This window comes from Otolemur garnettii, unplaced genomic scaffold (assembly GCF_000181295.1).
Source record: "Otolemur garnettii isolate 467f Iridium unplaced genomic scaffold, OtoGar3 scaffold00020, whole genome shotgun sequence".
Lineage (NCBI taxonomy): Eukaryota > Metazoa > Chordata > Mammalia > Primates > Galagidae > Otolemur > Otolemur garnettii.
In genome coordinates, this window is record NW_003852415.1 from 9857222 (window position 1) to 9874016 (window position 16795).

Sequence of the window (16795 nt, forward strand, 5' to 3'; positions counted from 1 at the left end):
AAACAAACAGGAACTATTTGTTCTCATTTACCCATCTGAGCCAACCTCGGCTAATTTGATGAAACTCGTTAGACTTCTCCCCTCAGATACCTGAATTGGAAACCACTGCTTCTTGACGGTCACCCCAAGCATAAACGGACCTCATGGAAAACATTCCCTGATATACTATCTGATTATATCTCTACTTTATATTTTTCAAACTACCTTTGTGAATTTTTCAATAATAGCATAGTCTCATTCTCTAAGATGTGAACAGTAGACTGTGACAGCAGTTCTGTGGCTACTTGAACTCACTTGTGCATAAATGATGCAATAAAAAGCTCAGAATGAAGCAACTGACATAGCCAATGTTATAAAGGAGCAAACTTGCATGTGATGCTGAAAAAAAAAATACTGAGGGGCGGCTCCTGTGGCTCAAAAGGGTAGGGCACTGGTCCCATATCTTGGAGGTGGAGGGTTCAAACCGAGCCCCGGGCAAAACCTTCAACCCCCCTCCCACACACACACAAAAAAAAAAACTGACAAAATATCTCTATTTGTGCTAATACTAACATTGCTAGCATTAGTACATATTTCTTACTCTGTTATCCAACATTTTCTCCCAAGTTTTTTTGCAGAAACATTGAGAATATAGTCCAAAAGTTTTACTAAGGCTAAAAATTTCCAATATAAAGTCATTGGGTAAAAATCATTGAACTGTACCATAAAGCCAAGTAATCTGTTATGATCATCCCTTATTTAAACTCAAAGTGCCTTTCATACAGTGCAAGGGATTCTATGATACATTCAAAAACAAGTTTTATAAAATGGCTTATTTATGGAGCCAAGATAACCATGGTAGAATCATTTTGCAATTTTTTAATCATTTTGATGATCAACCTGAAAGAACAAAAATATTAACAGACTGTTCTTTTCCCCCCTTTTCATCTATAAATGGAATATATGTTGTAAACTCTAATTTATAGCCACTGATTTCAAATTCACATAATATCACAAATTAGGGCTGAATAATTTAAAACTGCAATCAAGACCTCTTGCCTTCCACATAATTTTAATTGATCCTTGTGACCTGACTTAAACCAAAAAGAAAATATTACTAGGAAACTAACACATTCCATAGTTATTTCAATTACTATGGTATAAAAATTGCCAGGATTCTTACTTTGATTATGCAACTAGGAGTATAGATATTTTTCTGACAGATTCAGTGATAAATTTATTTAAAACATTTAGTTAAAAAGTGTCTATGTGGGATGATTGATAGGTACAAAAATATAGTTAGAGAAAATGAACAATATTTGATAGCACAACAAACTGACTATTATAAAAATTAAGTTCGGGTATACTTTAAAATAACTGAAAGAGAGAAATTGGCATGGCCCTAACATCAAGAAATGATAAATTCCTGAGGTGATGGACACCTTAATTACTGTGATTTGATTAATTCACATTGTATGTCTATATAAAAAATATCACATGTACCCTATAAATACCAAATGTACTCATAATAATTAAAAATAAAAAATGTATTTAAAATAGTCATATAAAGTAGGTTGATTATACAAGTAAGCACATTGCTTACTTAACATATCTATGTGTGCATTTGTGTGTGTGTGAGATGTGTGTGTGTGTATATATATATATATATTTATATATAAGGGTTCCTGTAATTAGGTTGGTTAAACAACAAACATACTTCTCACAGTTCTGGAGACTTAGAAGTCCAAGATCATGGCACCAGGCAGATTTGGTGTCTGGTGAGGGCCACTTCCTCATTCACAGATGGTGGTCTTCTCACTGTAAGCTCATATGGTGGAAGCAACAAAGACTCTCTCTGGTGTCTCTTCCAAAAGGGCATTGAACCTAAGCTTGAGGGCCCCACCATCATGACCTAATCACCTCCCAAAAGTCCCACCTCATGTTGAGAATTAAGTTTCATCCTATGAATACTGAAGGACACATTTAGCCCATAACAAATACATATTGGAGTTTTTTTAATTAGAATACACTTTTTTCTATAAAGACCCACTCAAATGTGGCTGTTTATAAGCACACAGAGTTGCTATTCTTCATAAAAGTATTGTTATTACCTTTAGTTCTTTTAAAGGATAATTTGTTATTTCAACAAATTTCTCTGTTGATGTGATGGTGTTTGGGTCATTTATCTTCCACTATGATTAAATTTCAATTGAAATAAATGATCGTGAACAATTTGTATTCAGTGGATGCTGAAATGAAACAGAAAATTCATGGACTAGAGTTCAAAATTGATCAGTTGGTTTTGTTCTCCCTTTGTTATTTCATAGATGTATGACGACTCTACACAAGTGACTTTAAAACTCTAGAATTCAGTGTCATTACCTTTTAAATGTATAGGAAGTTTTTCTAGATTCTCAGTACTGATCTTTCTAGTCCTAAATTTAAATTTTCTCCTCTATGTTCTCCCTCATTTCAGTAAGTAAATCTTATTGAAATGATGTTCCATTCATGAAAAATTCTAATTTAGAAATGCACTAAAGTACGAAGAACTTTATAAATTATAATGTCTGCACTCTTTCCACATCTTAGGAAAAATTTAACACTTAATCTATATTGTAAAAGTCACATTTATTTGGAAGCGATCTTAATTTTGTAATCTTTGTTCACAATTGGTGGCAAAGTGATGGATCATCTGTAGTAGACGTACACAACTCAAGTTACTGCTTTTGAACTGAGTCACTTGACTCAGTTAAATAAAATGCAGAGATAAATCAGAGTTTTGTAGGGGTGAGTAATACAATGTTTTCCCGAGGATATCCACACTCAATCTGTAGGACCTGTGCATATGCTACATTATATAACAAAAGGTAATTAAGGTAGCAGGTGGAATTAAGATGCTAACTAGAAGACATTAAAATGGCACGATCATCTTACCTTACCTGGTGGGCACAATGTAATCAGAAGGATTCTTAGACGCGGATGACAAAGGCAAGAGAGTCAGTGTGAGAGTGATTGTCATATAAGGAGGCCTGGTAGCAATTGCTAGTTTTAAAGGTCTGCATGAGCCAGGAATGGGAGGACCTTCTAGAAGCTGAAAAAGATAAGCAAATGGGCTTATTTGCAGATCCTCCCTGACAACAAACTTAATTTTAGCCCAGTAAGATCTGTCCAGACTCCTGACTTCCACAAGAGTAAGATTTACAAATTTGTCCTGTTAGAATATAAGTTTGTGGTACCTTGTAACAATGGTCATAGGAAACTAATATAGTCATTAACAAGAAATAGGGATAACTTACTTAACAGCTACTTTGATGAATAATTTCCTACACAAATAATAAACAAAATCACTTTTAAATGATTTTCTTTTTTTTTTTTTTTTGAGACAGAGCCTCAAGCTGTCCCCCTGGGTAGAGTGCCGTGGCATTACAGCTCACAGCAACCTCCAACTCCTGGGCTCAAGCGAGTCTCCTGCCTCTGCCTCCCAAGTAGCTGGGACCACAGGCCCCCGCCACAACGCCCGGCTATTTTTTGGTTGCAGCCGTCATTGTTGTTTGGCGGGTCCGGGCTGGGGGTTCGAACCCACCACCTTAGGTGTACGTGGCGGGCGCCTTAGCCGTTTAAATGATTTTCTAATGTCATAATAATATTTTAAAATATATAAGCATGTAATGCATCTCATTATAAAATATTATTTATATAGTAGAATGATAACCATGAAGAAACATAAGAACTATGACTATAGGCATAAAAAGTAGATAAAACAATCTATGCTACTATATATATGAAATATATATATTTCAATGGTAGACAATATGAATTCAAGTAGAGAAGATCTGAAACATTGAATGAAACACAAATTTCCTAGTGCAGTTGAAATGCAAGTTTCAAAATTTCTTATATTTTCATTGTTAAATCATGTTGTTGTTGTTATTTGTAAAATTGGTATAAAAATAAATAATCGGGCCTAGTAAATACTGAGCCACAGCCACCTGACATCAATAAGGCAGAATTAGGTGATACAAGATGAGCTGCACACCAGGCACTCTGTCTTCCCTTTCCCTCCTGTTAGCTCGACTCAGTGAGGAGCTGGGCTTCCACCTCAAGCAGTATGAACAGGGTAGAATGAAGCAGTGATCCAAGGTGAAGGTAGGTGGCGCTCCATATTTACTCTCCATTCCACTCTGTCTCACTCTACCCTTGGTGTCCATGAGAACCCAAAAATGTGTTGAACTTCCACCTACATCCAATAGCAACAAAGCAATGAGAGGTGACCCTTTACTGACTATCTTGCGATAGATGGCCCAGAGTGAAGCTGAGCTTACATCCCAGCCTCGCTAAAGTGAGGAGGTATAGACTGGTGCCCACTTTCTCTAAGAAGGTGGCTGAGGTTTTGCTATACCTGTCTGTAGTGAGCCAGTCTGAGGCAGTCCTCCGTTCCTGCTGGGCTGTCTGAGATAGACACAAAGCTAAACAGATGCGCCCACTCTGCCCCAGAAAATATCCTGTTAAAAGGAGATTAAATAGGATCCAAAGTCTCATCACATCTAATACATCAATAACATATTGAGAATGCGTTCATCATGCCAAGAATTCAGAAAATCACGGCATGAGTAAGCTATCAACAGACCCCAACAGTCAGATGGGTCAGATGTTAGAATGATCTTAGAAGGATGTTGAAACAGCCATTATAAAAATGCATTATCAAACATTTTGACTTCTCTTGAAAAAAATTTAAAAAACAGAAGAGCTGAGCAAAGATGTAAAACTTCTTTAAAAAATGAGAACTATAGACCTGAATAATAACGGATTTGTGTTAAAGTTATTTCATACCCCATATGTACACACACATATACAAATGTTACATTTTGCCACTTGTTTTATCTTTTTAAGGGACACACCTGGTAAAATGAAATTAATTGTCCTGATTTTTTCTCACTGGTGGTTGTTAATACATTTTTGATAAACACACTTAATATATTTAAAACGCAACACTTCATTACTGGTCTATGAAACCATCTCTCCCCACATTCTCTCCTTCTCAGCAGCTGGTAATTCTATCCTTCCATTGACACATGCCAAAAACCTTGGATTTATATAGATTTCACACTTTCTCCGACTTCTTCCGTACACCCAATTCCTGTAGCCCTACCTTAAAAAAACCCCTTCTCCCTGCTTTTCTTTCTGTCACTTGTATCTCAGCCATCAACCTTTTCCTAATATGCTTCAAGTATACCTAGGCAGCAAGTCTTACGTTCAATGAGGCCTGAAGGAATTAGAGAAACTGGGAATAAATCCTGGCCCCTGAACAGCTTCTTTTGTTTTCGTAGTGTAAGATGCAGACCCTCAAATTCTCTGTCGGTTTCCTGGATGGAAAAGACTGGGGAGCATTGGTTCTTGCAGTAACTTGTAATAGTTTAGTGTTCTATCCTCTGCCTTCTTTCAATGTATTTTGCACAGAGAAAATAAGTGATTAAAAAATATGTCAGATAAAGTCTAAATTCACTCAAACACTCCCAAAGCTTACTATCTGTGTGGCTGCTCCAAATTCGGTTTCAGTGTCAACACTAATGGCGCTCCTCCACCCTGAAAACCTACAGACACACACACGTCTGAAGAAGGAACAAACAAAATAGGATGTAGGATGATATAGGATGTTTTCTGTGAAAAAGCAAAGCCACTCCCAAGGAAGTCGGAAAATGGGGTAAAAGTAAACAAGAAGAAAACGGGCGTGAGGCTCTCACTGTGGTTAGCCGGCAGGACTGAGCTGAGGGTTTCGGCTTTAGGGTACGAGCTTGAGTAATTTGAACCCCTCTCCCTGGAGAGCTGGCTCATCAGTTTGCCTAGCTGTGATGCAGAAGGCGAAGGAAGGATGAAGCTTAGAAGTCGTCAGTCAAAAACCAAGAAAGGAGTCAGGCGCTTCATCCAATCAGGTCACTGCATGCAAATTCCAATCTCGGCAGCTCCGCCTGGAATCTCTGAACTGCTGGCACCTCCTTTCCTCAGTCCCCACCCTGCTTCAAATACAGTAGCATCCTGTTCTCCCCAGCAACCCAGGCAAACACCCAGTACCTATAGCAGTGCTTGGTAAATATTTGTTGAGTGAAATGACACAATCATTTTTTCTAATAAATTTAAAGTCATGCAGTCTACCCATCCTTCTCTCAAACAAAATGAGATCTCTGTATAATTTAACTACTTATAAAAATAGTTTCTACCTTGGGTGGTGCCTGTGGCTCAAAGGAGTAGGGCATTGGCCCCATATGCTGGACCCAGCCCTGGCCAAAAAAAAAACTGCAAAAAAAAAAAATAGTTTCTACTACTTTTGTTATTAATAGCTTCTGGACCCTGAATTTCACCCTTTAATTAAATAAAAGTAGTAATGATTCTAGTTTACTTAAATATTTACTTAAATGAAATATTTTATGAGTTTGTAAACGCTAAGTTTTTTTGCTTTCTGCATTTTCTAAGATTCAGATAATTTTTGTTTAAATAGTCATCTATTAGATCCTTAGCAATATTTATCCAGACATAAAAATCTGTCTTCATGGCTGGGCCCAGTTCTAGCAGTCTGGGAGGCCAGAGTGGGAGAATTGCTTAACGTCAGGAGTTTGAGGTTGCTGTGAGCTAAGCTGAGGCCACAACATTCTAGCCCAAGCAAGAGAGTAAGACTTTGTCTCAAAAAAAAAAAAAAAAAAATTAAATTAAATCTCTTCAGATGTTTGTACAAATTTTTAAAAACTTTGCCTATTCTTTTTCTAGTATGTTCCTTTAGGCCAGTAATTGCCCATAAACATTTTGAAAGAATGCACCTTATCTTGTGCCACACATTATTTCTGGTGAGGGAAGAATTTGTCCAATTATTGCTCTTTTGTAAGTGATCCATCTTTTCACTCTGTCCGATGTTTCATTAAGAGATGAATAGGTGTAGGTTTCTTTATTTATTTGTTTTTAGTTCGGATGGATTTTGAATGAGTGGCTGTCAGTTCCTTTGCTTGCTATAAAGGTCAATGTTGTTTTCTTTGGTCTAGTATAATACCGCCCCGTCTAAAATTTTCAGTTGCTACCAGCAGGAGTGCTGAGTCCAGATCCAGAGGGAATATTGATGTGTTAGGCTCCCATATGTTGGTGTTACCTAGAATATGAGGGATTTAATTCATGAGACAATGAACACCCCATTGCAGGCCCTGGCTGTCTTCTTAAGTTCCCTGAGTATGAAATTGTAAGTGGATTGTGGACCAAGAGAGAAGTAACAGTTTCTGTCCTTTTCCCAGTCCTGACCTTTATGCAGTGACCATGGCTCTAGTCAGTTTCCGTATAGAAAGAAATGTACTTATAGAGTACATCTCATTTCTGACTCCATCATAGACTAATTCATGTACTGCTCAGTGGGCGTCTAGCAGATCTGCAAATCAAGCCCAACTACTGTTTTTGTGCTGCTTTTCCAACCAGATATATCTTGAAACATAGTATGGCAATCTCTTTCTTATTTAATAAACATTTTTTAAAGTATGATAGACATATAAAAGCACATATGTTCACATTACACATTCATAAATCATCTTTAAAGTTAAGATGCCCAAACAACTGCCAACCAGATCAAAAAATAGAGGTTCACAACCACCCCAAACCCCTCAGGCCTGTGTGCTTTTATTGATGTCATGGTGCCCTAGAACTGGCCTTTGATAATCATGGTCAATGTGCATAACATTCACTGGTTTTGTGATTGTATAGAATGAAATGTCAAGTTTAAGGGTATTAAAATGAATGTGAATCATAATGGTATAATTGACTACTAAGTGTTCAGACATGCTTTCAACTCCCACCATAAAACTTCCCTTGGCCTCATTCTCCGAGATAATATAGAGATAGGAAGATTGATTTTAGACTTACATGTATTTCTCAAGTTAGTCCCGTCAGTCTACAATGATGCCATTTCTGTCTTCCAGATTACTATTGAAATAAGTGACTTGGGACATTGCACATGTGTCTGTGTACTTTTTGAATGAAATCTAAAACTGGTAAAAATTATTTGAGTTTGACTTTTTTTTCTATGTATACCCTAAATGGGACTCATGAGAAGTGTCAGGTGAACTTGGCCCAAGTTTCAGGGGAACTTGCTCCCTCCCAAAGGATATAAAGAAAAGATTTATGACTCCAGGTGAAACACGTAAGAAATCTGGTGACTGTAGAGGACTTTAGCTTTGGGTTTCTGGTTCATTGGGAGTCTAAAATGAAACTTGGTGATGGCAGGGGGCATGCCTCTAAAAAGGAGAAGGAAGCCCTGGCAGAAACTGTGCGAAACGGTCTTTGGTCTGTGGTTGTTTATCCACATACACTGTGTCTCCAAAGACCACAGAGTTAACTTGTTGACAGTAGACTGTGTTTTCCTCTTGAGATTAAATGTTGTCAACAATATTTTATTAATAGTTTGGAATTCCCCGTTTCCTCAATTAAAACAAATCTTGATAACATTTTGCTTTAGTCGCAAGTGTGACTGAAACACTGGCCCTGAAATGGACTCAGTTGACGTTCCAATGTGCTCTCCTGCATTCCGAACAGGAAATCAAGTCATGTCTGTCTGTATATCCCTCACCACGTACATAATTCATTAAGGAATTAGAGCTTTGAGTTTTCAGAGTACTTTTTCCCCCGCAATGGAATTTTTAATATGTAAGTCTAAATCAGGGTGTGTGTTTATGATTTAAAAGCCCCCAAATTAAAGACTTTTGCAGGTGCATGTTGGAATGTGGGTGGGATCTAGACCATGGACTAGATCGCATTTCAGCACCAAAGTAGAAAATGGGTGTGGAATGAATCCTCTCTTGCTCCATTAACAACTAGCCTCATAGGCACCATCTGGAATTCTCATAGGTATTTTATGACTAAAATAGCAGTAGTCACTCTACCGTTGACTATGGTACTTCTGGGCTAAGAACTGCAGCAAAGTCATTGAAAGAACAGTCTTCTCATTGATTAAAAAAGCACAAGTATGTTTCTCTTCCAATTTATGAAAAATTATGCAAAATTACAGACATTTGCTCTACCTTCTGTTTCTAATTTAGGGCATTATAAGGCTTGATTGTCTCCTGTCATGCTGGGAAATAGAAATGAGCAATGCTTACAAGCAATATCCTCCTTTGCGGTCCCCAATACTGCTAGCCCTTCTGCACTCCTGTCCATGTGTCAGAGGTCTCATATGACTGAAAGGCAAGGCAACAAAATTGAAAGATGGCCAAGATATGGATTTAATGCTGCAGCACAGTAAAGGCAATAGGTATACTATGAGATTGACTTTAAGGCAGTCCTTAGCACTACGTAGGTTTCCTACATTAGTTTTCTTAAAGGAATGAGTTTCTTTGATTTGCTAGTTTCAGATCAATTGATTTGGGTGAGATAAAATACCTGATACATATGAAGAAACAGCTAACATCTGCAGAAAATAATTAAATACAAAAGGCTCCTGAATGCATGGATAACTTAATCTTATTGAGGAAAGAGTTGCTTTCCCCGCCCCCTAGTAACATCATGTCAAGCATACATCGTTACTGTGATGTTTGAGTTCATTTATGTGGGATGCTTCAAGAAGCAGTTCCCTTCTTCTGCAGAGACCCAATGACTCTGTATCCAGAGCAAATGACACAGGAGAGAAGAGCCCAGAAACTCTCCCTCTCATTCAACCAAGATCTCATTAATAAAGAAGGTTGCTGTTTTCCTATTTGGAAATGTAAAGCCTTCATTCCTTGAAGATTTTTAATATTTTAGTCAAAATATTATGCTCTGGAAATAAAAAAATGAGCAAGATACCTGGTGTCATTAGTCTCATAGCGTTATCATCTAGTGAAGCATGCCAATAAGCAAATAGTAGAGGAGATTTAATGAGTTAAGTCACCAGGATGCTGAGAGAGTAAAAAACAAGTAAGAATGGTCCCTGAAGAGGCGATATCTATACAGATAATGGAAAAATGAGATGCTAGCTTTTCAAAAGCTGGGGCAGATAATCTCCAGGCAGGTCAGCTTGTGTTAGAGTCCTCGGGGAGGAAAAGCCATCATTGCTTCAAGTAATTGAAAAGTACTGGGCAAGAGGGGACAGACAGTGGACAGGAAGGCTGGGAATCGATATTCTTTTCTTTCTTTCTAGTGGTTGGGATTTGTAACGTAGGATACTTGAAATAAAAGATCCGTTACATTTAGTTTATGGCAAGGGATTCAAAAGACTTTGAACTCTAAATAATATTAACCTTATGAGACAGAGGAAAACTGTTTCTTTGTGAGAAGGAAACTTGTGTATTAGGCAGAAGATCTTTTCTAATAATAGTTTCCACTTGTGTAGAGCTTTTGAATTGGCAAATGTTTGTCACTGGGGTTCTTTCTGGTTCTACAAAACGTTTTGAAGTGTGGAGGATTGAGGTGTATGGTCAGTTTCTCAAAAGAGATATTAATGCACTCCTTGACTATGTAGGAAAAATGATGCCAATTAAACTAAATAAGAGGTCAGGCATCTTCTATTTAATAAGGTTTCATGATCACTGTTAACCTGATTTTAAAAAAAATAATTATAAAATCTAAGTGGAGGATAAAAATCTGTTTTAACCAAATACTCTCTAAATCAATACATGGAATGGGGTTCCATTTATATGAAGTTCAGGAACAGACAAAATAATTAGCTTCCTCTGGTAGGGAATGGTTGATTGGAAAGGAGAATAGAGGAATATTCTAGCATGATGAAATCTTCTATATACAGAAAGAAGAATAAAAACATTGCAGTTGGATCCCCAAGAGATTTTAATTGATGCTCAGATCTGAAAGTTATAACTGTGACTAGTGTACCTTGGTCAATCAGGTGACTTGGGGTGACAGAAACAAAGAAAATCCAAACAACAAAATCACTAACTGTGATATTTCTAGTTTCTACCCCTCTGCAACTGTGAAGTAGTAAGTATGAGAAGGTACCAAAGAAGCTACTTTTCCGACGAGCATCCCAGTGACTGGGATGTTGAAAAATACTTTATTAAATCTCTACTATAGTTGAGACTATGTCCCCAAAATGAAACTTAACCCTTAAAATAGATTTGATATGTTACTGATATTGAATGCATGAAAAATAACCAACAGGCATCTAGAAACTAAAACTTGCACTTATTAAACTAAAATATGTTTGATTAGCTGTGTATGGATTTATTTACATTTGTTTTCTACCATGTTAGGAGTTGTGGGAAGCACAAAATATCCTGAACCAAGAGAGCTCAACAGAGTCGTTAGAGAGTTTAGCTACATCTAATATGAGCCTCGAAATATTTGCCAGAAATAAAGAATAATAGGTCTCAAATATCCACTGAAAACCTGTTAATATGAGGAATGCAATTCAGTTACTTAAGATGTTTCATAGTATAATTGAAAATTGTTATTCATTTTTATATGCCTGATCAGTATACTTTCAGTTTTTCCTAATTCTTTTTTAAAACCAACTAATCTTTTTAGAAATCACTCCTGCTGGTTAATAGTGATATATCTTACAGATATCCCGCAGCTGAAAAGTAATAGAACATTTACTCTTTCAAGGAAAATTATAAATTAGGAGAAATTAGTGAAATAACTTCAAATCTACATTTGGATCAGAAGTTTTTCAGATTGCAGGTCTTTGTATGTCTGTCTCCAGGTCCTTTGGCCTGTGCTCTGTGCCACTAACTGTCATTCAGAAAATTTCCAAACACTAATGCTTCATTAATGACTCATTTCAGAGGCTACAGAACTTCTGGTTCAGTTCTAAGCAACCAATAGAGACATGAAAGGAAGAAGTCAAACAAGACATGTTTAAAATGCTTTTAAATGTAGGTTGCAAAACAAATTTGTTCCTTGAGCATAAACCTCACAGTGCTTCATCTGTAGGCTTTTGTGGTCTCGGCTGTTCTGAAATAGCAGGAAATGTTTTAACAATTAAAGTGAGCAAATTGTAAAGGGAAATATGGTAGTGCATTACCAGCCGAGTCCTTAAATAAAACATTCCTTTCCTAATGTAGTCCTGATGCTGCTCCCTCTTTTATTAGGCAGGCCGCTGCATCGCCATAGGCAAGGTTCAAGTATACAGTAGTTTGATAATGATAATATGCACAGCAGTAGAACAAAAATGCAGTTCTGAAAGGAGCAAAGAAGACATTCACTGCATTTACCTTTAAGCATATTTTGGGGTTTTGCTTGAAAAAATCAAAACAGAGTCAATTCAAGAACGTGAGTTTGTCTCCTTTGCACTCATTTAAAAGGTTCTAACTTTTCTAAATTTAGATATTACCGTGTTGTGCCAAATTTGGGGGGGAAAAGTAAGTGCATGAATTATAACCATTTATATTTATTTCTACTCATTATGTAGAAAGGTTCATTGAGTAAGAGGTTCAGGGAAAAATATAGCTTTATTAATTTCTAGTAAAATAAAAATAATTTTAAAGTCCTCATATATTAATGTTAAAATAGATTAACTTTTCAAAGCTTCATCTTATCCAATACCTTAAGGCTTTGTTTTCAATTAGTCTCTAGTTATATATGATATTAGATGAACAAGCTGATGTATTTAGACCAAAAGTTCAGTTGAAGTAAATTCACCAAAATATTGGAAGCATTTACTATTAAAAGAAATTATACACATACACACATATATGCATTTCCCTAAGCTAGGCCTTTGATAAGGGATTAATAACTAGAATATATAAGGAGATTAAACAACTCAATAGCAAAACCACAAATAATGCTGTTTAAAAATAGGCAAAAGACATCAACAAACATTTCTCAAAAAAAAGACCTACTAATGGCCAACAGTATGAAAAAATGCTCAGCATCACTAATTCTCAGAGAGATTTAAATCAAAACCACAATGAGATATCATCTCAGCTCAGTCAAAAGGCTTTTATCAAATAAGAAAAAAATACCCAGGGGATAACAGATTCTAACAAAGATGTGGAGAAAGGGGAGCCTACATACATGTGGTGGGAAGGTAAGTTAGTACAATCATTACAGAAAACAGTATGGAGGTTCCTTACACAATTACAAATGGAGCTACCATATGATCCAGTGCTTCCACTAATGGGGATATTTCTGCAGTTTTGGTTGGGGCTGGGTTTGAACCCACCACCCCCTGTGTATGGGACCGGCGCACTACTCACTGAGCCATAGACGCCACCCAATGGGGATATTTCTAAAAGAAAATAAATCAATGTATCAAAGAGATATCATTACATTCCCATTACTGTTTAAGCACTATTTCCAAAATATAGATTCAACCTAAGTGTCTATCAAAGGATGAATGATATGTATGGTATACATACACAGTGGAATATTACTTAGCCACCAAAAAGAATAAAATCCTGTCATTTGTAACAACATGGATGGAACTGGAAGCCATTGTGTTAAGTGAAATAAGCCAAGCACAGAAAGGCAACTATCACATGTTCTCACTCGTCTGTGGGAGCTGAAAAAGTAGATCTTGTTATGTCTTGTTATGACAGAAAGGAGGTCAGTGGTTACCAGGAAAGGAAAAGGAAAAGGAGAATGAAGAAAGGTTAACTCATGTGTACAAATATACAGTTTAACAGAAGAAATAAGACCCAGAATTTGATCAGTAATAATAAATAAGACCCAGAATAGATCAGTAGGGTGAATATAGTTTACAATCATCTTGAATATTGCTAAATAGCCAAATAGCTAAATTGCTAAATAGAAGGGAATAATTCAAAAGTTTCAGCCTAAAGAAAAGACAAACATTTAAGGTGAAAAAAAATCCCCATTATGCTTTTTATTTTTGAAAATTATACGAGTATCAAATCAATTATACGATTTGTATCAATTATGTATCAATTAAAAGAAAAGAACTAAAGAAAATATCTAAGAAGTTATCTTGGGTGATGTTCATAGATGTTATTTATTTTAGAGTACTGTTAACCCTAGGCTAAATTTACTGTGTGATTTTGACTAAGTATTAAGATTACATACAACATAGGATTAAGTTTCTGTTAAATCAAGTGTAGTAACTAATGAGAAGAGCTGTAAAGCAAACTATCAAATTTGTATTTATTTTTTTGAGTAAGTGTGAGTGTCTAAAAGATTCAGTTACTAGTAAACTTGAATTCAGATATACCCTGTATTTAATAGTGTAACCCATTATAAAATATTTGTTAAAAATCTTGGCCCTGGGGATACGCTTCATTGGTTAAATACTGTTCCCTAAAACTCCATAAAAACCTTGACCTCCATAAAGTTGTTTAACCTTATTAATGCTTGATTTTTCAAGTTAAAAAGCTGGACTAATAATATGGCCTATATTGTTAGGTTGTATGAGATTGTTATAAAATAATGAATCTAATGTATTCACACAGTATTTGCTTTCCTGTTACATGAGCTAATGTCCAGTTACTAGAACAAATAGTTAAGTATTTTTCATGATCTGGAAAATACTGTCTCATTCTCTGTCTCATTCTACTCCAGTCTTCATTTTAAATTATTTTTCTAATTTATGAATGTTCAGAAATATTTTGGAAAAAGGAAAGAAAATTCGCTTACAACCAATTAGCTTCTTTCCTTAGTACTAGATTTAACAAACAGTTAAGTGATATTCAATAGAGTTTTTTGAATATCAAGAAGTTTGGTAATTTTCTGTTAATCTGATGTTCTCATAGTACCAGACATCTGTCTGTTCCTTTGTATAATCCAATGTAGAATGTAAATCTATAAATTGTTTTTCATCATTCTAAGCGGCCTTGTTTGCTAAAACTGCAGACAACTTAGATATTTTTTTCTGGATATAGTTCTTTGAACCCATTTATCATTATTTACATTTGGTAAAATTTACAGGTTAATTATTTTCCCCCTCAAGGATATTTCCCTTGCTTGGCTGCTTTTTTCCACAGTGTTGTTCCCTTTATTATGAGTAGCATAAATTAAGTACTTAAATTATATTTTATTGCTAGTTATAAATGTAATATGCTTCTACTATATTGCAATATTCACCTTTTACCTCTTTGAATCCTCACCACTTAGCACCATTCCAGGCATATCTTTGGCATCAAATAAATGTTTGGTACCAATAATAGATATGTGATTATAATAATGTATACATGATAATTCTAAATTTCTAGGCCAAGTATTAAGTTAATACAGTGTCTCAACTATTGCACTCAAAATCCTAATAAATTTTCAAAAGGTTAGTCATGAGCAATTTCTAAATGTGTATTATGTAAATTACTTGATTTGGGGGAGGACACATGCACCTGTTCATTGTATCTGAAAAGAGCCATTTTGGATCATTTGCAGGAGACAGACAGCCATTCATTAGCAAATAATCAGACACACTCTGATTCTATCCAGAATTAAAGAAACATTTAAAAGAGTGTCAGAGAGGAGAGAAAAACACGAAGAGTGTGTCAGAAGTTTAACAAATCTGACTCAGAGATCTCGACTTGTTCTACATGTGGAACCCATCAAGCTGACTTTAGTGGCACTTGCAAACTTCCCTTTTCTGTAACTGTTCCTCATTAAACTCGGAGGGATCGAGGATAACTTTTTCAGTAATTTATGACATTTATGTCTATTTGCAACAGTTGTAAAAATAAAGTATAACCAGGAAACATCATAAAACACTCATAAACTCTTCTAAAGGCAGCCAAAGAGCTAGACTTTCCACAGCAGTTAATGATACAAACGTGAGCGAATTATCCCTTGGCAGAGGCTGTGTGAAATCTGTGAACTATGTGATGCATTTTAGCAAATATTTAAGGCATTAAAAATAAAAACAAAAGCAGTTTTGTGTAAAATAAAATTTATATAAAAGAAAATTTCTTAGCAGTTCTGAGCATTTCTCAGCTCAAGTATGATTTTTTATAGGAGAAAACCCCATCTTAATGTATTTTATATTACAGATACAGAAACTGTCTATTTCTTTTTTGTATATATTTTAAAAGAAAATTTTATCTTACAGATTATAATTTGCTTACATCTTAAAACCAATGAGCTGAGTTATTCATAGGTAGAAGATGAATCTTTATCCTTAAAGAAAAATGAACACTAATATTCTATAGATGGACAATGTTCAAGAAATAGCAAATATAAAAAATATATATTTACAAAATTGCTGATACATGCATGTATGCATATATCAGTTCAGTTTACATTTATTATGAATAAGTTATATGTTTTATAACTTTTTAAGTGAGAGCTGAAGGACTTTGGTGCTTTGAGAGTTCACATTTTCTAATTCACTACTCCATATGAAAATAATTCTAAAGTAATGTTGGCAAAAAAAATGTTACTATGCAACTGATTGTACTTGCTGAATTCAATTTATTTTCTTTTTCAAGTTCCTGATATGTCTTTGTATTTATTGGAATATGTGAGACCTTTCCTTTCCAAACCATACAAGAAATGCCTTGGAGTTGGATTACAGTCATCAGACTGATCTTTTCCCCAGAAACAAAGCTGTTGAGAAGATTAAGGAGAGATGAAATTTCACAGTTATGCTACTAGTTTGAATCGTTAGACTGAAAAGGACAAAAATCGGGTCACCTTCTAGGTTCATGTGACATCAGCAACACAATTCTTGCTGCTACCATTGGCTGGATCTCTAGGGGATGCCCCATTCTGGAATTCAAACATTGCTCATGATTTAAACTCTTTTGGCCCAGAGAAGCTGTCTACTTCCAGTTTGGAAAAAAGAGCTGGTGATAATAGGTTGGAGAAGCCACTTTCCAGACTATATTTATTCTGAAAGATTTCCTTCCCAAGGGATTCAGAAAAAATGAAATATTAGAGGGAAACACAAAGACACTCTCATCTCTGT